The 23344-nt window shown below is 40.1% G+C and overlaps 1 protein-coding gene across 2 annotated transcripts in view; it reads right to left on the bottom strand.

The window, feature by feature from the left end:
* The window catches only part of RASSF3 (Ras association domain family member 3), a 53275-nt gene that overhangs the window by 15553 nt on the left and 14378 nt on the right, over positions 1 to 23344 (bottom strand). The window contains exon 1 of one of the 2 annotated variants that reach the window (XM_062584159.1): positions 4307 to 4418. The exons of the other annotated variant lie outside the window; for it this stretch is intronic. The gene's annotated coding sequence lies outside the window, so the exon portion shown is untranslated. Of the gene's footprint in view, positions 1 to 4306; positions 4419 to 23344 lie in introns of those variants that run through there. 2 annotated transcript variants of the gene reach the window in all.

Raw genomic sequence — 23344 nt, 5'->3', positions numbered from 1 at the left:
AGCCGTTTTTGTTTGGTTTTGTCCTCCTTGAAGGGGGGGAGGGGAGAACTCTAAAAATTTGCAAAGTAATAATTTTGATCTTGGAAACATCATGTAATACATTGGCTCCTCTGATACAGCGTAACTCTGTCAGACAATTTCCTTAATTACAGATACCTAGAAGTAAAACACTGTTACTTTAAAAAGATAGAGTTTTCTGAAGCAAACACTGATTATGAGGGTAAGTTCCTTGCTGAGGAACATCTAGTTCCTTACATGCTTTGGAGAAGTTACAGGATCTCTTTTGGTTAGTCTGGTGCTGACCTTGTATTTGAAACTTTCCAAAGGAAAAAAGCCCCTTCTCTAACACACATACTTCTCAAAAAACTCCACAAAAGCTGACATGCACAATTATTTATTTTTCAAACAAAATTTTCATTTTTAAAGGTCACAAGAACTTAAGTCATTTAGAATGGTCATTTAAAATAAAAATATCATTTAATTATAAGCAATTATTGGTATATTTTAAAAGGATACCTCCTCTAAGCCACAAAGCCTGTGCATTTTCTTAGTATATTGAATATTATCATAGTAGAGATATATTTACATACATAAGCATTTACAGTCAACTTACATAGTTTGCTGCTTTACAGCAATGGTAAGAGCTAAAAACTAACCCATCTAAAACACAGTATTTTTCCATGACTCCAGTTCTTCTTCAATAGAAAAAGCCTGTTTATCATGATAGTCCACAGGAAATATTTCTACATCAGCACTAGTTCTTTCATTGTGCTTTGTATGATCAACACTCTACTGAACTTCCAGAGAAATATTAAAAGAGGAACCAGTCTCTTTTAAGTAGTTACTAGTCTCTTTAAAAAAGCAACCAAATTTGATGTTTCACACAACACAAACAAAAGGGTAAACCCCTGCGCTCTAGCCTGCATCTAAAATTTCTCTCTCTTCTTACAGGCCAGAAAAATTAGATTAACTGCCACACTTCATTAACAGTTTCTAGTGTACTGACTACTTGTGTACAGCCTTGATATTTGCATGTTTTATTGAAAATGGGATAGGACCCAAAATACATTTCTGAAGAAGCACGGTAGGATCATTGGCTTCATCTACTACAACCAGATCTCCTCTGGCCAAAATTCAGTATTTCGGGGAGTGGGGGCTGAACTATCCAAGCATCTAGGCACCACCACCATGTACCAGTACAGTGGAACTTAAACTTACACTGGCATTTATGATAAAACTTCATCTGTTTTTAACATCCCAACTCATAAGATGTCAAATACTGAAAAATAAATAAAAGAACCCTTTAGTCAATTAGGTCTCTATCTCAAGGCTGCAGCAAGCAGAAATTCTTAGGGCTTTCCCAACTTGGGTTCAATCTGACAGAAGTTCCAGTTTTAATTTACTGAAACTTCAGAGTTCAGGTTTGACTGCACTTCAGAAGAGAAAAGGGCACCAGCAAAGGCTTCAACCAGCCTTTGGCCCAACACTGCTGCAATATCCTTGTGAAAGGTTCTTCTCATCTTGCAGATGGTGAATTCAGTCAAGGGGTTTAGTTGAGAAGATGGTGAAGCCAAGAGCAAGTGTCTGAACCCTCGCCATCAGCCCTGTGCCACGATCCAGGGATCGCAAGCTCATGCTTATGATGGTACCTGATCCTCAGGTACTTGCACTGTGAGGGAACTGAGCAACTCATTCTGCAGATTATGTCCTGAATAAAATCAACACGGCAATGAAAATATGCTTTCTGAAGTATTTTAATATCTTTTTTTCCTCTACCTTGTTTCTATTACTCACATGTACCTTTAAACAGGATACCCAGCACTTTACTTGAGAGCAGAGTAGGAATGGCAGATGGAAAAATTTCTGCACTATTTAAATGTTCCTTAAAAAGAAAGACAAAAAAACACCACTACCATTACAAAAATGGAAAACTGTTACAGACTATTACCTGACTGAACCCTTTTTGTGAAAAAATACTGACTGAATAGGTGTTGGCTGCCTAGTTTTGATATGAACATGTTGTCCAGAACACACACACACATTTATTTCTCACAAATGAATCTGGATGCTTCAAGTTTAAGACATTCAGGCTAGGACACTTAAGTGCTTACTTCTCTTAACTGTATGCCTGCTTCTCTGCTAACTGTAACCACCACCTCAGAAACCAGTATGTGTTAGATCCTCAGCCACAGTCCTCTTCTAGTAACAGACCTACTAGCAGACCATGAAGACTTCTACATATCCAGAAATATTCCTTTCTTAATTAGGATGAATACAGCATTTGTTCTTTTTACTATAATAGAGGTGAAAAACAATAGGATAAAAAAAAATAAAACAATTAGCAAAGGGACGCAAGGGGGGTTAACAGATATAAAAATTTGTATCACAACTTATATGAACAACCATTAATCAAGTCTCAGTGTAAGACAATTACAGTGCAATAAACACTTTACCACACAGCTCCCAACTTATACAAGCACTGTGCCATGTATCAGTAGACCATTTATGCCACTAATAACTGCAGTGGCGACCTGGGAACTGCTCCTTCTGGATCAGCTCACAATTTTCATCTCGGGGTAGACAATTCTGTAATAGTGAGCTATTGTAAGAATTGCCCTGTAATTGTAAAAATCAGATCTTTTTTAGTGCCATCGATAAATCAGAGTGGAATGATACCAGCATTATGCAGATCAACAGCAGCAGGATATAGTGCAGAGAGAACAGAGTAGGAAGTCACAATGGGAGGCTTTCAAGGGAGGTGTGAACAGAAGACTTTAAAACACGGTTAATAAACATGTCACTGGAAAAGCTGTATAAACAAAATTTTCTCCTAAGGAAAGGTCAAGAGAACAACACTAAGGCTGCACTGGAGAAAAGGGCTTGCTTACAACCTGATTCTGTGGCCCAAGTCCAAACTTAAGTTATTTTGCCATGCTGGAGAATGGCCACCAGGAAACTCAAGAAGGGGGAAAAGAAATACATGCTTTGTTTTTAAGCAGCAAATGGGAGAACATGTTGACTTTACAACAGAAAGTTCAAAAGTTGTTCTTTCTTCTTTCCAAACAGTTATTTCCCTGCTTTTTATGGGCAGGAAGCTACAGGCACAAGGAAACGCTGCTGCAACTCCACCTTTCCTTAGGCCCAACTTACGTTTCAGGAAATGTAATCATGAAGCTCATGAAGACATGAGATCTGTTACAGCTGATACACATTTCAGGTGGAAGCAGAAGACAGTCTACTAAAATTTTTTGATTTTTTTTTTTTTAAGAAAAACAGAACACATTTGCTAATGTTAAAGAGAAGAGTTTGTTCAGGGAAAATCTGTACCTCCCATACATACTCTGACAGACACTCTCAGAGGGCAGGATATATTAAAAAGATGGGTCGTCTTGCAAAGGGGTGTGAGATAACTAGAAAAAACAGTAGAATCAAAGTTCCTTTAAATAGACAGCAAATTCCACAAAGCAAAGCCATAAATTAACTTCTAAATAAAAGCTCCTAAAACATCATAGCTAATATTTAGGATAGAATTTTCTGCTAAAATAGTAGGAAAATTTACATCACTAGGAAGAGTTTTCTTCCAAGTGATTTGGCAGGGTTAGGGACGATGAGGGGGACTTGGAATAAATACAGCTAGCAACTTGATGCAAACTCCATTTTGACAGAGGACAAGAAAATGAAAGCATCAAAAAAATCATCTGACTGCACAGCATTTACTGTATACATATAGAGAGAATATATAGAGTATATAATGTAGCTGTGTTTGTGTGTGTGTGTGTGTATATATATATATATATATACACAAACACACGTGTGTCTATGTATGTGTGTGTGCACACTAAATTTAAACTTGAGAAAAATGACCATATTAGAAATTATCAAAATCAGCAGCCATCCTTAGCATACAAATACACACTTGTACACTAAATGCTATAGAAACTAGGGGAAACACTTCAAGGAGAGTCTGAAAACATGAGAACTCATTTATGATTTCTGACAAGCAAAAAGGCACTAGTCCTGTAGACAGACCAGTCAGTAGGTATCCCTCGATTCTTCTACTTAGATTGTGTAACACAGGTAAACTAACATAGCCTCTCTTACTGCAGACTTCCCATATATGAAGGACCTCAGCTTTGCACACTCAAAACAAAACAGTACAGAATTTTCTCAAAGAAGTTTGTCTTTTGTTCCAAACTCGTATGGGCAATTTGGCTACAACTCTGAAATTCACATTTCTGCCTATATTGCAGAAACTCTTCACATTAGCAAACAAGATAGGTGCACGTAAAAAACACTCCTGTCATACCTAATTGCAGGGAGGCGAGGGGGCCGCTGGAGGAGAAGCGCGCCGCTGCTTCCATGCAGCATTCTTGGCCAGCCGATACCACAATCTAATGCAAGACACAGGGAACAGACCTGCAAACTGAAGGTAATAGAAGAGTGCAAAGAAGGTATTTTGTTTTCTAAGAGGCATATGTTTAGCACCCAAACGATGACGTCCATCTCACTGAACTGTATTTGGAATGCTGAAAGTTAAGTAATATAGTAAAAAGTGTCATTTTTACATATAAATTACAGGGCATCCTTGGGCTTCAGATAAAGTTCTCTCAAGATGGCAGAACCTGATCCTCAATTATTAAGATAAATTATTACTAAATCCTAATGAAATCAGCACAGTTATTCATGTAATCCTAATGAATTAGGACTATTAGGATTGCTCATTAGTTATCCCTAATGAAATAAGCAGAGTTTCTCATGTAGCAAAGGCTCTATGTACATGTGTGCATGCACACAAAGGGGAGAGATGTTTAAAAAAAACAAAAAAACATGGTTAACATCAAAGTGCAGAAATACTGAGACTTAAAGGGAGCTTACTACATGTTTTTAATCATATGTTTTTATAATTCAAAGTGGGAAGGAGCCAGCCACAGCTGGCTGTAGTATTATATATTCAGCATTTCATAAAAAGAGCAAAGGTAATCTGAACAAGCAAATTACAAAGGATGCAAGTGATCTTAAAGAAAAAGAAAGAATAAAAGATAATTCTGAGTGGAGTACAATTTGAGATGCCACCACACCTCTCAGTTTTGCTTCAGTAAGATGCATTTTATATCTAGCTTCTCAAGCTAATTTACTCAAGCATTTTACTGATTTACATTATTGGAAAATTAACAAGTAAAGAACTCCAAACATATTACAGGCTTAACCAGACTAGGAAATACCACATTCCTGTTAAGTCATAACAAGCTTACTCCTATCCTAAGGAAACATTGCTCAAAAATGGCAACATCAGGAGAGAGTGCTCTCCCCACTCCGTGCTCCTCAGCGCATTTACACTGCCACAGAACTATGCTAGAAGTGAAGCACACCTGCTTCCAGCCTCCCTCCTCCTCTTCCCTCTCCCACGCGGACACTCCGGTTACAGATCTTAGAGCCCACATCCAAGAGAGCTGAGGTATCTGATCTAGGGACACCCTAGACATCTGACCAAGGTAGATGCTATCATATACTACAGGCCGCTTCTACTGCTGAAGCGCCAGATGGGTGCCTGTAGTTCCGACGGATGAAACTGGCAAGAAACACTCACATTTTCCACTAGGATTAATCACACCAAATGACAATTACTTAGTTGCACTCATTTCCTGCTCAGAGCGTCTCAGGAATCCATTAGTAATCGCTGTTTGTTCTTCCTGCCCACACAAAGCACCTATATCCAATGCAATTTTAAAGTGCCTTGAATGCAATGCCTTCGCACACGTGTAAACACGTGGGCATACCGCTGCCAAGAAAGCCATACTCTTATTTTAGTTACTTCAGATGTTGCCCATAGAATAGGTAACAGTAACTCTCACTGCAGAAGTGGATTTTTTACATGTACTAGTAATAGGTATGACCAACTGACTGCTGTAACTGATACTCTGTGATCTTGTGGGTAGGAGAGACATTGACTTCCAAGAAGCATTACAGTTCCAACCATCTGTGGTATCTGGTGAATAGCCCATGAACTGCAGTTATCAGATACACTCAGTTTTTTTTTATGTCTACTCAGTCCGGGCTCCTATCCCTTCTGGAATCTCTTTGCAAACTACTACTGGTTAAGAGAATAGTTTGTCAGTACAACTGGAGATTCCTGGGAATAATTTGCAAATCCACTGTAGGTAAACAGTAGGTTTAGCAAACCTTTATAAAAGGTCGCACATAACTTGGTATTTTAAAACATCCTCTTAAACAGATATCTGAGACTTACTGTAAACCTAAACTCAAGAATGCTGAGATTATGGGTGTAAAGATAATGTTGCCTAGTTATCAAGAATGCTGGCAATAGGACGCTGGATTTTAGTGTTAACTTTTCTAGCGTTGCAAAGTCTTTCGTCTCCGACTGCTTCAGTCCAAAAAAGTACCCCTGCAGAAAGGGGTACCACTGCATCACGACAGGTCTTTACGAAGCGCAATGTCTGTCCATGACTAAAAGCTCCCTGGTATTTATTATCTTGATCCAAACAGCTTAAGCAACCGTGTGGCTGGTAGCTCTGGAATACAAATGCATTGAAAAAAATCTAGTAGAGCAGGATTAAAAACTAATAATTTATACAAGGAAGAGGAGCCACAAGAACACGACAATCATCATTTAAATTTAGAAATTATATAGTACACAACACTCCCCCACATCCAAGCAACCTGAGAAATTCTTAACATTCAGCTTTCTTATTAAAAGCAAATGCTGCCAAAGGACACCTGGCCCCTTAAGAGGCCTCTAATTTCTCCAGCTGGATAATGGGGAACACAGTATTTTCCGCTTTCCACTTAAATCAGAAATGAAGGGCCATTCAGATTTGGCTGTGAAAACACAAGTATTTTTAAGGGGAACAGGTTTAATCTAGCAGTCTTTAATTATATGCTTTGGGAGTAAAGTGGTAAGCAAGAGTAGACCATATGCTTTAATGAGAATTTGAATACTGTCACTAAGTAATGGTTTTGGGTACACCTCATTAGAAAAATGGCTATGAAGAGTTATTAAAAAATGCTTTCTAGACACAAATATAGCACATATTCAAGTATCAATTTTGTAATAATATTTGAAAATAATTAAACACAGCCAAACCATTAGCTCTACGAATGAAACTGAGTACACAAATATGCATTGACAAAAACTTTAGCAACAGCCATTTTTTCAGTTGATCATAACTTTGATCAACTTTGATGCCTGAGCTGAGGTTCACAATACTACATTTTAAGACGACATTTTTTTCCCTTCTCAAACTTCAACCAAAACTGCTCAATCACAGCAAAGGAAGAGATTATACTTCCTTTGTCCATGAGAAAAATTCTGATGTATGTCTTCGGAGCAGCTGTAACAGATTGCATAGCTGAAGAGTCCAGAAGGATGAGTGTGAACGAGTGGGGAAAAGCAATGAAGTCACTATATGATCAAAGAGATGTATATATCAATGTTTCATAATTGTTGCTTAATTCAAGAACCACCTACAGTTAAGAAAACATAAATGCATAGACCTTTCCGAGCGTTGTTATACTTGTTTTCCAGACAGCCAAAAAAAAATAAGAATAAACTACCTTATTTACAGTTCAGCAACATCATTGTGTTTCTCCACACAGGACTGTGTTGCTCACACATTTGCGAACATAGGAGGTATTTTAGGTGTTTTCTGGCAATACTTTCACCAAGCAACTGTGACTGTGGTGGGGAAAAAACCCAGGCCAGCAAGATGCCTTCCCCTAGAAGCTGGAAGAAGTCCAAGGAAGGAGGCAGGGATAGCAAGAAGAGTCTCTCTCAAGTAAATACAGCTCTGTGGAAACAGGTGTCATCCCCTGCCCTGAAATGGAGTTAAAGTACAAGATAAGCCACAGATGATCACTAATGGCAAATTCTCTGTTTTTTGGTGGTCTGACTTGAGACCTGATAGGAATGAGGATTTACTGGGTAATAAACATCTGCAACTGAAATAAACACAAGCAGGATCTGTGCATTCTCTGTACTGCAAAGTACTCAGAAGCCGTATCAGAACCACAAATCTAACCAGAAGACTTTTTTTTTTCCTACATAGACACAGGATTCAGATTTAGATCAACACATGAATAGGCTCCTACATTCCCATCTAGTCAAGACAGCAAGACAAGAGGAGCAGGAGCCCATCATTTAAACCCAAGTGCCAGGCAGCATAGTTGAGAAATCCTAGTACCAGCAAGATACCCGTATGGGGCCAGCGGGACGTTGGCATTCCTGCAGTGACAACCGGAGACCTGGCAGGACACACATCCCACAGTACCCAGCGGGACAGCAGACACCTAGATAGATTTAGATGACCAAATCTCACCCTACACATTGACTTGGGGTGAGATGAACAGCCCAAAGTTCAGCTGCCAGCACTGACGGTGCAATACTTGCATTCAGACACCTGTGCATAGGTGTTTCATTCCAGAGCTGAATCCTACCAAAGCCATTAGCAAGAAGCAGACTCAGAAAACAGAGTAGAAAGACAAGAGGATTTTTACCACATAACACCTAGGTAAGCTATAGATTTCCATGCTACAGGACACTGGATGCTGAAAGTTTACATAGGTTCAAAAGCAACTAGAGTAACTCACAGAAGAAAATAACCTGAACTGCAAGTCACTGGAGGCTGGAAAAACAGTCTGCCAGAACACCACTGTCTATTTGCCCTGTTTCTCTACTCCTTCCCCAGCACCTGCTGTTAGCAACAGCTGGACAGGACACTGGTCCAGACAGACCTTTGACTTCAAATAGGTATTGATACATTCTCTGTGTTTCAGCTTCCAGCACAGAATGGGAATAATATCACTGCAATCAGAGAGAAACAAACAGTGAGTCCCAAACCTAAGCCTGGCTAGCCAAGGTGACTGCCAGACAACATCAGCACAAATCCCGCGACAAATAGCTATAAATTACGTAATCCAAGCCCAACACAAAAGCAACTGCTTAAAGCCAGAAACATGAGTAGTAGTGCTCTTGCAGATGGGGAGAAGCTGTTAACCTATTATTACTGGAAGGCATGTTCACAAACATTGCAAAATACCACAGGAAAAAAAAAATCCATGTTGAAATGATTAATTTTTCTTTTAAAAGAAACTTTGCGTATTGTGCAGGAAATTTATGGCCTTATGCCACATATTCAATAATAAAAAGGAGAGAGGCTCATCAAGATTAGCATCATACATTCTGCGTACTGGATGAGGCAAAGACTCTGTGGGAGGGATGCTGGCAAGCAATAATATAATTAAAAACTGTAGTTTAACCCAGAGAGACAAGAAGGAATAACTCAGGCATTTCCAAACTAGTGACAACCTGACTTAGTAATTTATTTTTTAAAAATAAACAAACACTCACTTTAACGTGGTCATCTATACTAGGAATTATTGTATCATGTAGAAAGCCAAATCCAGAATTCAAGTTCCATTCATCAAAAAAAAATACTACAGTTGAGATGCTTTCGGATTAGAACAATATCCTTATCTTTACACAACCATGCCCTGGCTTATACATATATATACATACAACTACATGTATACATACACCTAACCAAGTATTTCTTAAAATAGACTGCAACATATATAGTTGTTTTAAATAGATTTTTTCCAACGATTTCTCTCTTGGGGGAAGAGGTTATTTAGCTTTTTGCATGAATGGTGTTAAAATATTAACACTTTGTTATAGATCTTTAATTTAGTCATGACTTAGAAATAAGAGTTGTTCCTGATTAAATACTGTTAGAGTAATCACTTCTCCTTACTAATGAGTTCCTCTGTTCCTTTTCAGCACTGCATTAGTGCTTCCTCCAACCACCAGACAAGATGGTCGCTATCTCAAATTTAGCTAGACCATTCCCCTTTTCCCTCACCCATTTCAGTTTCATGAACAATTTAATTTGTCAGTACAGGTCCTGAATCTGAAGTCAGTGTTTTGCTATTAAAAAATACCCTCAATTTGTTTCAGAGTTCTGTCAGAAGGCCCAGAGAGAAGCTAGTTACACAAATTTTCTCCTGTCCTATCAAGAAAAAATAGTTTCTTAGAGAAAACATTTTGGAGAGTAACTGTCCAGAGGTCTCAGTTAAAAACATGCGTGCACACAGAACACCCCCACCAAAGACAGACCTTTACGCCCAAAGAGAGCCTGGCATTCCAAGTAACACGACAAGCTTCATCAAAGCCAGCTCTTGTTTCAACCCAAGAGGCAGATATGAAACTATTACAGCTGACTTTCATTCTGACAATGAGGTCAAGAGAGATCTGCAAATATTATATGCTTACAGAATATGAGAGTGAATCTGTCTGGCCTGAGCAAAATAAGAAGCAAGAGCTACCCCCTCTGTTAACAATCTTCATGGCGAACAGATCCATATTTCCCAAAACCTGCCACTCAACTGGAGCAAGCATCAGCAGCCTTCAAGGTGCTACTTCAGCCAGAATATTGAGAAAGAAACAAGAAGAAATGTGGGAAGTCCATAACGCATATAACCTTACCCAAGTAGAGATATCAAATAAAGAGTGACCTGTAAGAAATATTAGTCGAACTATAATCCCTTGCAGCAAGAGTGGAAGAAAAACACGTTTAAAGGATAGTAAAGAAAGTACAGGCAGATAGGGTATCTGGTCAAGAGTTCAAAACCGCATTCAAGTTTCCTGGGGTAATCAGATACTACACAGACCCAACATAACAGGACACCCTTCTTGAGCAAACAAAAAATCTCTGGCTGGAAGCTAACAGGACATCATCTGCAGTCATTGGTACTGGAAAGACCAAAATCTGACTTGTGAAGTAACTTGCAGTCAATTCTTCATAGATATAGCCTGCATTTAGTCAACAGAGTTAATTCCCTTCTTGCAAGGCAGATATTTTCCTCACTGAAATGAATACTAATGAGAGAAGAGCGTGCAGATCCTGCAACATATATTGTATATGTTAAAAATACAGACAGACTCTGTAAAAACCCATTTGGATACTTGTCATTTACAACAATTCTCTAACCTGAGTTATAAAAATAATTTTACTAGTAGAGGTAAAGAGCTATGTCTAGCACCACAGAAAAGGGAAACTCAAGTTCCTAAGACCTTTTGCCTGGAGCTGCAAAACAAAACAAATAAACAACAATAAAAAAACCCAACTCAACCCACCTTTGTTTGTTTTCACATTTTTTCCAGAAGTTTCCATTGATGAGTAGGCTGGAGAGAAAAGAAAGTTGTTTGAAAGTACTGAGTGAATAAGAACCACCTTAAAGAATCCCAGCATGATCCTGAAAGTCAATGAAGCAAGAAGGGGGATATGCTGCTCCAAGAAACTGCCAGCAGCTCAGAAAGACAATGCCTACCACCTGTAGGAAGGAGAAAAACTGAAATACCATTTTTTTACAAGCAGGCCCTCTGAAGGGTATTTCATAGCCACCCTCAGGGTAGTCAGCTCTACACCCGGCTGCTCAGAGCAGAACTGGGGAAGCCCAGCCACAGGTGGGTTAAACCTATGATATGGTTGCACAAACACAGTACAGATGAGGCTCCTGCCACTTCTTCTGGTTGCAAAAAAACAAATAAACAAAACTAGTGGCCTCCTACACAGGACTTCTGAAAGACAGACTTTGTGAGTGTAAATGAGCTTATTACCTGTGAAAGACTGTGGGTTAGAAAGAGAGTGCAGATGGACATCATACCTGCTCAACAAGGAGACTGCCAGGATAGAAATAATGAGATAGAAATAATGGCATTTGGGGTGAGGAAGCAGCTACAGAGAATACTCAGGCACTCAGAGCATACAAGGCAGCAAGAACTTGCCTGGGAGACAGGAGTGAGATGGGAAGCAAGTATATAGCTGTTATGTGACAAGGAAAAGGAGTGGCTGTAGGAGGTATCAGAGATGATCAAGATCCAGTAAGTAGTATGGCAGGAACAGGATTAAAGGGCTGAGCTGAAGATATGCACCCAGGCTGAGTCAGCGCGATGGAACGGAGAAGACTGGGGAGTGCTCAAGTAGGGCAGCTGTCCTGCAGCAGGCAACTACTGCACTCAAGAGACACGAGACAAAGGTCATCACAGGGAACAAGACACAGTCAAGTACGGCTGCCTGAAGATAACCGGGAAAGAAGGGGCATGAGGAAAACATACAAGTTGCTGCTGGTGAGTGGGAGGCAAACACAGCCACTGTTCTCAAGTCACTGGCACTTCCCAGCACCACAAGAACCTTAGCATTAGGGGAGCTCACATGATACATGAGCAGTGGCCATGGTCCATCATGTCAAACAAAACTGCTTTCTAGGAATATCAAGCCCACACAGACTTCCACGCACAGGCAAAGAAACATTTTAAAGGAGCAGTCTGAAAGCCATTTTTATATTGGCTCCTGTTATAAATGCTGGGTAGTCCAGGACATACCAGATGCTTCTAAACTCAGCTTAAGGATTTGCTATAGAGAGAAGGCAAAGTCTAAGAGCACTGCCTTCCTGACTTCTGGCTCTCTGGAATCCAAAGCCGATCCCAGCCAAGGCTCTCCAAGGCTCTGCCTTTGCTTGCAGCTTACCCTGCTGTCTGGTTTAGCGTAATATCCTTTGATCTCTCTCCAGCAGCTGCTGTCTTCCTGCCCCTTCCCAGGGCACTCCGGGAGTGCACACAAGGAGGTAGCCATAGCAGCCTGCAAAAACATCACTGCAATCCTCCTTTCTTTAAAGGTTCTATTCACACTGCATAACAAGGGGAAAAGGAGAAAAAGACGGGCTGACTACAACTTGTCAACAGACTGGTCAATCAAGTAGCATAGCTTGATCTGTCATATAGTAGACTAGGTAAAAAGAAAACTAGAGGCAGTAAAGCTTGGTGACCTAGTGGCACTGGAAAAAAAACAGCACAGCTGGTTGCCAGTAACTAATGAAGACAGAGATGTCTCTCTCTCCTCACTGGTGGAAGCCAAGTGGAAAAAACAGAAACACTTTTCTACAGTTACAAAAGTTAAAAAGATCAAAAGCGCATGTCAAAATGAATGGAAAGCAGATTCTTCTCCTATAGAGCTGCACTTTACTTCATCCAGTATCTTCAAAAGTCTAGAGGCAGCCATTACTTCTACAATTTATATACCTATTCAGAGCTATCAGGTGTCACTGACTAACTACAAATTAAAGCACATGAAAAGTCAAAAGCAAGGTTGTTCCTATTGCTACATATGAAGCCATATTCTAAAAAAAAGCAATGCTGCCAAGTTTGTTTTATTTAAAAGTATTTTAGGAAGACTGTTTGTTAAAGAAGAGCTAAGTGTAGTACTAAATCAAAGCTTATAGACTTCAAATGCTATTTCCAAATTATCTTTCATTTCAACATCAAATTCAACAAGTGAGAATATGGAAAAGGCTTTTTTGAACTTCAAGAATCTGAGGCTTGATTTTCATAACTATCAAGTGCTTGCAGTTGTCATCAACTTCTTCTGAAGGTGTAGGACTACAGAAAGTTTTCTTAAAGGAAAAAAAAAATCCTTAAATCCCTTCCATAGGAGCCAAACCAGTAACAACAAAACTTACTTGCATAGTAAAGTCCAAAAAGAACACAAATTTATAAGTTAGTCCTTAAAATCTGGTCTTTATGTTTAATGAACTGTCAGACTTAAACAATAAGATTAGATCACTCTCTTACTAGATGCCATTGGCAGTTGCAAAAGTGAAGCACCAACATATGGAAAACGCTACATTGTAGTTGTGCCTGGTGAGTTTTTTTGATTTAAAATGAAAGAAATAGATTTCTTTCCATTTTTAACATTACCAGTTCTCAGTTCAATTTTGCTAAAATGATTCCTTTTCAGCCTGACACTCAAGACTAGCCAATAGAGAATACTGAAGATTGCACTTACAAGAAGTGCAATTTTCTTGCTTATGAGATGACAAATACTTTAACGGACACATTTAGTATGTATTAAAATATCAATTCAGATTTTCAATGGAATTCACTTTTTAAAGAGAAATACTCAGCCATTAGACCTTTCCAGAAGACAAATAATGTCTTCAGACTTGAAGCTGTGCATCCAGGTTAATATTTCCCCAAAACAGATGATTCAAAATTGAAGCTACAATTTAATTTCTTAATGTTCAGGACTTAAGAGCAGTAGGTAGTACTTGATGGTGTAAAACATGACTTGAGAAAACCATCACCTCAATGCTTAAAAAAAAAAAATGTATAGTTGATCTTACACTATGAGGAGGTAGGAGAAAGGCCTGAGAGAAAGCCTTGGCAGCAGACAGCACGATGTAAAAACACATAAGTAGCTCCATGCTTTGACATGGCTGGTATTGAACTACTGCTCTAAGTTCTGCTGAACCCAGGTCAGCTCCCTTGCAGACACCAAGGCACCCTTGCAGCACATGCCACTGCAAAGGGCTCCAGTGCAGAAGTGCAGAATTTGTTCCCTCTATCTGCTTACTCTCCACACCCAACACCACAGGACCTCTCACACCCCAAAAGAAGGCATTTTGCCTGGCAAGACTAAGGCTCTAAATAGATATAGGCTTTTCTGCTGTTAGACATGTTCAAGCAGCCCCACTCCCTCTTTTTCCCATATGAGTAGTCTTACTAAGCTCCCTGATCTTATATGCAACCACCCCTCCAATAGCTATATTGGCACAAGTGAGAGAGAGAAGGAACCAGTGCTGCACTGGGCACCACTGCCACTGAAAACAATTCATGTCACACCATACTCTTACTTGCTCTAGGGAGCAAACACTAAAGCATAACGCAAGCAGACTTACGAAAACTTCATGCTCTTGTTTGACCAAGTGTTGTGACACAACCCAACAACTTGCTACTCTTAAGGGCAGATGGGGAATTTCACCTCCCTTCCCTATAGCCATGAAGCCTCTCCTCTTCCCTGGCTCTTGGCATTCAGTCAGTCCCTCAGTCAGCCAACCTCAGCTCACTAACCTGCCAGGATAGTAACTCCAGAGGAAAAGAAAGCTAGCAAAACAAGGGCCAAGCAGCACAGGAGCCACTGCATCAACAGGGTGTGGAAGAGCTTCTTCACCACTTTCAGGCTACGACATCAAACCAGTTAGCTCCAACGGAGTGCCAGCTAAATGCTCTAAAATATTGTTTCTGGGTTTTTGGTATGTTGCTTCTTAAAAGCAAAATATTAAAGCCATTTCCAAACAGAACTGGAAAGATGGTGTGTCCTAATCTTAACTGGAATCCTTAGCATAGCTGTGTTCTCTGAGGAGAGTTTATATTCCACTGGGAGTGCATTTTTAAATGCTACCTGAGAAAATAAGTGAGAGAGGCAAAAACTCAACATATATAACGTTAAATCTAAGGGCCAGATCCAGAAAGAGATACAGTTTTCACATATCACTTATGTGGGTTTTGAACAATGATTTATTCAGCATCAGTGAAGCTATTTGTGAAAGTGCATCATATTGATTATAGATACAAATTGTTTGCTTGCTGGTTTTATTTTGTTGTTCTCAACCTTAGAAAGTCTGAAGATCTCAAAAAAACAGCACTCCAGTAGGAAAACACTACAGGCACGAGGATTGGCATTGCTTGTCTCACCAACAGGAGACAGCTCAAGAGCCCAAACAACAAGGGATAAAACCTACTGCAACAGCCCTAGAGAGCCTATGCATGGCCAGTCCTCTTCCAGACTCACAAGCCTGGCTTAGCAGGAGTACTTGTAGTTACTAAGGCCAGAGCTATTAGGCATGCCTGAACAAACAGCAGAAAGCCTCAGAAAGTCAACATGCACCTTCAAACTTGGACTCACCCTTCTCTCTATTTATTTTTTTTATTTATTTAGAGCTGTCTGACAATCTTGTAGACAACCTTTGCACCAGAGTAGAGTCAAGCCTATGTAGTTTTGTCCACTCCACTCCGTAACACTTCTGCAAGCAGAATATACATTTTCTCTGTAACCAGAACCAGCTGACACAATGAACTGTCAGCTCTCCAGCCAGGGACAGCTGTCATCTCTATCAGAAGCACTATCCAAATTTTGACGGGAGGTTGCACTGAAGAGAAATAGTTTTACAGAAAAAGGCTACTTGTAGTGACGTGAATCCCCACATGCCCTTTATGATACTACAGAACTGTTGAGATCAATTTTACGCATTCCAAAATCTTAATACAGTCACTCAAAAAAGGTACATACTTAATGAATTTAAATACAATCTTACACATCCAGTCTTTGACTAGCAACATTACAACCAACTGCAGCTGGAAGCAAATCATGGGAAATGCTTATCCAGCAAGCATTTCAAAAGCACAGAACTGCATACATCTTACTACTTCTGAATGCGGAAGGGTAGTATTTCCTTTATTAACCTTTTAATCAGATCTAATGCTCAAAATTTCCTATTGTGCTTCATGTATTTGCTATAAATCATTTGTTTATAAACCATCCTGCAGTATGAACCGTATTTCTTTAAAGCAGCAATGTCATCTTATGCGACTGATCAGCTTTGACAATAAAGCAGCATATCCTTTATGTAAAAGGAAGCACAGCTATAAAAGGAAAGCATGCAGAAGATGGTGAAATTAAGTTAGATGGAAAACTGGAATATTTTGTTATTTTATTCAAACCTACCTTCCTGCTTTAAGGCATTTTTACTGATACCACAAATACTCAAGCTTTCCTCAACAGCCTCTCAAGCTTACTGATACCTTAGAGTACAATTAAAAATGAGGTAAGAATTTCACACACTTCCTATCAACTTGCTGCTAAGAGCAAACATTGCAATTTGCCTGGCCCACCTAAAACACGTTGTCAGGCTTTCAGAACTCAAAGGAGCCCTGTTCTCCAAAGATGGAGGCCATAAAAGTAGTAAAGAAAAAAGTAGCAATCTTTGCTCCCATGTATAGTTTCTATTGCATATGACTAGGTCATAAATACACTTCAAATCAACAAACCTTCCTCTGACCTCCTTAAAACACAGAAGATTGCATCAAACGGAAGGCTGGTCTGCAGATTTGTTTATAAGACACAAAGTTCTCAATCCTGACCTTCTTACATCAATTGCCTAGTTAAAAAAAAGTAAAAAAGTGTGTGTATGTGTCAGAGGTGTGGAAGTGATAGTTTATTTAGCTCAAACAACTGCAAAAACCAAGATATTCCTTTCCCTTCATTTTATTCTGGGGAAAAAAATGTAGTTAAGATGAAGACGGATTTGATTTGTTTTTTTCCTAACAAAAGATTTTCTAAGGTTTGCTTTGTTTGTAGGTAAGCAGTCTGGTAAAGATCCCTTCGGTTTCTGCCATACACACAGAAATGGGTCTACATGCAGATTTTTCCACAGAAAATATTCACGAGTCATTTAAAGTACTGACTAGTGACTGTTCAAGCTGCTACAGAGAATTAGTTCTGTAGAAGCTAGGTAGCTGGTTTCTTTAAAAAACACTAACCCTCACTCCTTATTGGAAATTATCTCCAATATCATAAAAGCTAATTCCAGACTGAAGTTTGGAATCAAAAGCCAGACTGTCTGCTTTAAAAGAGAGCCAGATCCTTTGAGGTTTGAAAGGTTATTAAAGATGCATCTGTCCATTTTTATCTTTGCCTACTTTCCACCAACCATTCGGATCATGAGACGTGCAGAATCCTGCCTGAACCCGAACACGCATGCGGCTGAGACACTTCCTGGCCAAAAGGCCAGCACCTCTTTGAAGGGAACCCTGTAACCCTTCACTCCACAACAGCACAAACTGAAAGGCAGAAGCCAGGGAAAGGCAGAAAGCTGGATCATCAGGTGCTCCGGAAGGAAAGGAGGTAACCTCTGTGCTCACACACAAGTCTAGGGAGAAGGTAGCCAACCCGGGAGCGTTCACAGCTTTCTGGTACTTTTGAGTACTAAAGCAGGCCACCTTCACCAGCTAAGCAAGCTCTCCACTGTCTAGGGAAGAACTGGAAATTCGCCAAAACAACTGTATAAGAAAGTATCTACACATACATAGGATGCTTACTGCTCTCTGGATAAACACACGGGGCTGACAACAGTACAGTCTCAAGAGTCAGCAGCAATGCACTGCTGGTAAGAGGCAATTCACTGTCCTTCCCAATGTGGAGCAGGGGGCCACCATGCCAGCGGCAAAGCAGGGGAACGACAAGCTAGAAACTATATTTAAAGCAAAGCTCCTGCTACAGTCCCCTCTTGTAAAGAGCCTAAGCTAATGGTGTTCTGGACTGGTGCAGGCCATAGAAACATCCTACTGTTTACTGAACTTCTCAAAACTTTCAGGTCCTCTTTCGTTCTAAAAAAGCAGGGCTGTTGTAAAAACATTTTCTGAGTCAAATAACCCAAGGTCAGGACAGTGTTAGCTCCAATTAACACTGGAAGTTCTTCCAGTAGTTTCTGCAAGGGCAATGAAGAAAACAAGCGGTTTTGCATGCAGAGGAACTAACGAAGCCTGGTTTCCTATGATCTCACGTACGACCTGCTTGTAGACTAACTTGCACAAGACTTACACGTTTGAAGCCATTCACGTGCAAGTTCTAACTGAAGTTCTTTTTGCTCATATGGCTTATAAGGTTTCTCATCATTCCCTGATGTCGCATGACATCTGTTCACACTGCTGTCTTTCTTCCGGCTGGAGCACTAACAGGGTCTCCTCTGCAAGACCTGCTTACTACTTAACAGAAACCTGTAGAAACTTCAGTCTCCATGTCCCCTATCCTGCAGCAAGATCTCGCCAACAAAGGGAAGATTGCCAAAGTCTTGCTTCTGTAGGAAACAGCACTAAAAATGGACAGCCAATGCAGTTTTGAGATCCTGGCACCACTGACAGAACTGGATAGTTTCTGTGTACTTAAGTTATACTTCTATCAGATTAACTGATTTCAAAACAGCTACATACCACAGTTGAAAACACTGAGATACAGAAGTAAAATACTTTTATTTCTGCCATCCATGCTTATACTTGGTCTATGTACAAGCAGCTTTCAGCTTCCCCAGGCAGCAAATAAATACTTTGCACATACACTGTTACACATCCATTAAGTCACATAATTTTCTAACAGCAATAAAAAGCAAGTTTAACAGGTTCAGAAACACCATTTTTGAAAGGGCTGCTTCTAAAAGGCCACTGTTACCTCATTAATGTGGGCACAGGAGGAACGCAAATCAAATTCCTCATGCACCTTTGTAAATTTTATAAGTATTCAAATACAAACAAAAAAACAATTTATTTTGCTCAGTGAAATAATTTTATCTCCAGAGGCAAATATAATATGACAGGTCACCTTGAAAAGAAGCCATATCATTAACATTTTTAAATTAAAAGAAAAAAAGACATCATCTAGGTTCAGGGTGAAAGAACAAACAGGAAGGGAAGAACAAGACCTCCTTGAAAGGGCAGTTTTATCCTTTGCAGCAAAGGGAGAGAGAATTTGAAACAGGACAGAGCCATGGTTGCATGGGCATTTGCTAAGTAGGTCTGTGTATTCTGTTGTCCAGAATAATAAAAAAACTCAAGAGATAAGCACTTCAGCCTGTATAGTGCTTGGACACCTTCCCAGAATTCAGGTCATAAGCAAAGACTCTTATAAGCAATGAAGGGTGCCAGAGCAAACACTTCCATGCAACTGGTCTGCATTCGCCTGTCTAGCCAAAAGTTAAACGATGCACTTTTTTTGCTGGCAAAAAGGCAATGCAAAATTGTAGTTAGTGGACAGCAGCTTTGCAAGGTTCAGTCACTCACTTCCACACATCAGTGCACATCGACACCCATGTTCTAAATACTGCTATACTTAATGTACACTTAATGTACTCTAATGTGTTAGCTTGAAATATCCTGGCTTCTACATTTATTTTCAAAAAGGTTCGTTATAGAAGAACAACATCCTTCTCATCCCAAAGCATCCTGAAGTCTGCTGGAGAAAGTCAGCCAGATTCCAGCCTAACCATAATCTGATAAAAAGAGTTTCAAGTTCAGTCTCAAACTAGACCTGAAGAATATTTCTTTTGTCCCTCAAGGGACAAAGACTGTCATTGCTAGCCTTCCACAGGGACAAATGTTGGACAACTTGTCCGTTATCAAATCTTCCAGAGAACAGCAACCAATGAGGAATTTATAGTTAATAATTACCCAACATACTGCTGCTTATGAATAGGTTTGCTTAACAGATATTTGATAAGTGGTATTAGTAAACATCTTCTGAAACACATTTGTGTGCTATGAGGTGCTGTTTTGTGAACTTCTCAGGCATCACAGACCTGAAGGAAGAGGTCTGGAAGGACACACAAAATAATAAAGGTTGAATTGATGGTATCAGCTCAAAGCCAGCCCAGCCAGTCCTGACAAGCAAAGAAAACAAAACAGGCAGTGGAGGAAAAGAGGACAAAGAAAAAAAAATAAAAACAAAAAAAAATCTACACACCCCACACAGCTTTCTCAGTACACAAACTGCTCCTGTAAGTGCTGCTGCAACTCCTCTTCCCTGTACCACTCCAGGGTGCCCACCAACCCACACCTGCCAGGCTACACACACACCACAATCTCCACCCAGCCACCAACCTTGCTGAGTTTAACTGTTCACAGTGTCCAGTCACCACCTGACCCTCCACTCCAGTTCCCCATGGGAGATCTCAGCCCTCCTGCTCTTTGCTGTTCAGCTCTTTGGCCACCTCTCACCCTGAGAGGGCTCTGCATCCTGCTGGCCCAGCTCCAAGTGTCCCAACCAGCACACAGCTAACACAAACTACAGGAGCCTCCTCCCACCAAAGCGTCCTTCAGCCATGCAGAAATCTCCTGGCAAGAGATTTCTCAAGCAGCTCAGTTGCACAGGTGCCTTATCCCAACCGCATGCCTGAGCTCCCTGAGCAGCAGGGAAACTGGCCTATTTTCCAAAGCCAGGGCAGCATAATCCCCTGCCAGGGTCCCCCGTTAATGCAGTAATGTCATAGGCGGCTTGAGGAAGAGCATGCTTGAGCAGGGGCTTCGCCAGGCAGCCGCAGCCACATACACAGACTACAGCTTGCTCTAGCTGTTGCTCATGTAAATGTTTTCACTCTTCACAGAGTTGCTACAAGCCTAGAAACTGAGCAAGGACAGGGAAGAGGAGCAGTCAGGAAAGTGGAGAAGGAAGAGGCAAGGGCCCTACTATTTCCCCACCCCATGTCCTCACAGGGCCACACTTGCACCTGGCTCCTCTGAGGGCTGCTGATGGTCACAGCTCCATTTTTCAGCTCTCAAGCAGAACCAAAACTCATTTTATATAAAATGAAATATTTATACCAACTTCACAATGTGGTGACTGCATTACATTCACCTAAGAGCTGAGTTTGCAGATTATTAAAAAGAATGAGACATAGCCTTCAAACTGCCAAGAGCTTTCAGGTCTCAGAGACGTCATTTAGGCTCTGGGCCATCTGTCCCTGTTAGTGTTACCTGTTAACAGTTCGTACTTTTCCCCTGTTTGTTTTAACAAAGTACCCAAAGCAGATTGACATAGAAATACGAGGGAAAAAGGAAAGGAGGGAATTTCTACATGTCTCATGCAGTAAAAACTACCACCGTATTAAAAAAAAAAAAAAAAAAAAAAAAAGCTTCTAAATAATAAAGAATCATTTTACACATTTTAAACTTAATATTTTTCTTACATTGACAGCATATTCAATTACAATGCTTCTTATGACCCTGACTAGACTAGGATTACTCAGCTGAGTCCTGTCCTACTTTTCATCTTCAGTCTTGCAGAAAAAGTTATGTTGCCTTACAGTTTGACCAGGAGCTTATCAGGTGATGCTCTCCCTCTTTGAAATGGGCAGAATACATGATTAAACAGTCAGGAGTCAAGATGCTCAAAGATCTCCATTTAATGGTTAGAGAAAGGGAGAAGGACTATAAAGCCAGTCTTCTCTCTTTCCAGAGGTCCAACGGGAGATCAAGATCTCCTGCAAAGAGGAGCCTCCTCTTCTCTTGCTGTAGATTCTTCTTCATCAGCACTTCTGTCTTCCATACATTTACTGCGAGCAAATATTTTTTTTTTCCTCTAGAGCAGCTGTGGGGCCCTAAAAGCTGCCCCTATTCACATGTGTGAAGACAGCACTAATCACCTTGCCATAACCAATAAAAATCTAAAATAACAAAATAGAATCCATAGGCAGTGACTACATAAGCAGGTGGCTTCAGCTGTAAAACTTCATACAAGGCAGCATGGAAATAAATACTGATGATACTTTTGTCCAGTCTTCCCAACCTTCCACCAAAGCCAGGAAGCAAAAGGACCTACTTGAAGTTTTAAAAAGCAAATAAAAAAGAGAGAGACTTGATTGCTATTAATAGGCTTATGACTGCAGCGGAAATTTTTATAATTTCTTGATGCTGAAGTTATTCAAGGCACAGGGAAAAAGAGTACAATACAGTGAACTTATTTTTTGATGTGGCATGACATTAAAAATATGTTTCAATATATTTAAAATAGTGCCTTCAATTTTAATTCTAAATGAATGAACTGGCTTTTAAAACTTAAGGGAATAATCAAGGGATGAAGAATAGGAAAATATGAATAAGTGGTAGAAATGTACAAATAATACATTTACCTTTTAAATCATAAATCTGCAAGTAAATCCAAGGTTTACATTGCAATCCTATTTGGTTCACTACTTTCCATCATGTCCTGAAGTGTGAACAGTTTTTCCCACAGAGTAAACTCTACTACTTTTTCTTTGTTCATCTCCTTTCAGTAACATTATTCATGGAAGGAAAGGGGAAAAAAAAAAAAAGAAAGAAAAAGACTTTGCACGTTCAGCTTACCTGTAGCATTTCAATCAAACAACCCGTTAGGAAGTCTGACCGAAAGCTCTTCAGGCACGTCTTCACTGCACAATCTGCTGAGGCTGTTCCTCTGAGCGATCCCCAAGTCTGGCTCCACAAGGTAAGCCAACCCCAGACAGGGCTGCTCTGGTGCCACCCTCCCCACCCGCACGCTCCTCCATCCACTCTGGCACCAGTACTGCTCCTCATGTAAGCACACAGAGAGCTGGTGCAAGGGAGGGACCTGGCTAAAAACTAACCTAATTAGTTTAAACTAAAGCTGCAGTGAAGCCACACCTGCTCCTCAAGTGATGGCAGACACCCTCTAAAATAACTTTAGACCTGCAGCATCCACACTGTAGGTGTGTTGCTAAGGCATTACAGGGCACAACCCATGGAAGCAGGATGAACTATTAAGTCCTTCATGTTCCATCTTGTGAGACATTATTTGTTCATCTAGGTTAGCGGGATAAATATAGGGCACTGAAGAGCTGGGCATTCTCAGTACCCTTTACAAAATATCAGTAAGTATATGATGAGTTGTATCAGACTAGCGTTTCGACACAAATTACATCTTGTGATCCAACTTGAGTTTGATTCATCACA

Source organism: Rhea pennata, chromosome 1 (assembly GCF_028389875.1).
Source record: "Rhea pennata isolate bPtePen1 chromosome 1, bPtePen1.pri, whole genome shotgun sequence".
Classification (NCBI taxonomy): Eukaryota; Metazoa; Chordata; class Aves; order Rheiformes; family Rheidae; genus Rhea; species Rhea pennata.
This window is presented reverse-complemented; position numbering and strand designations above follow the sequence as displayed.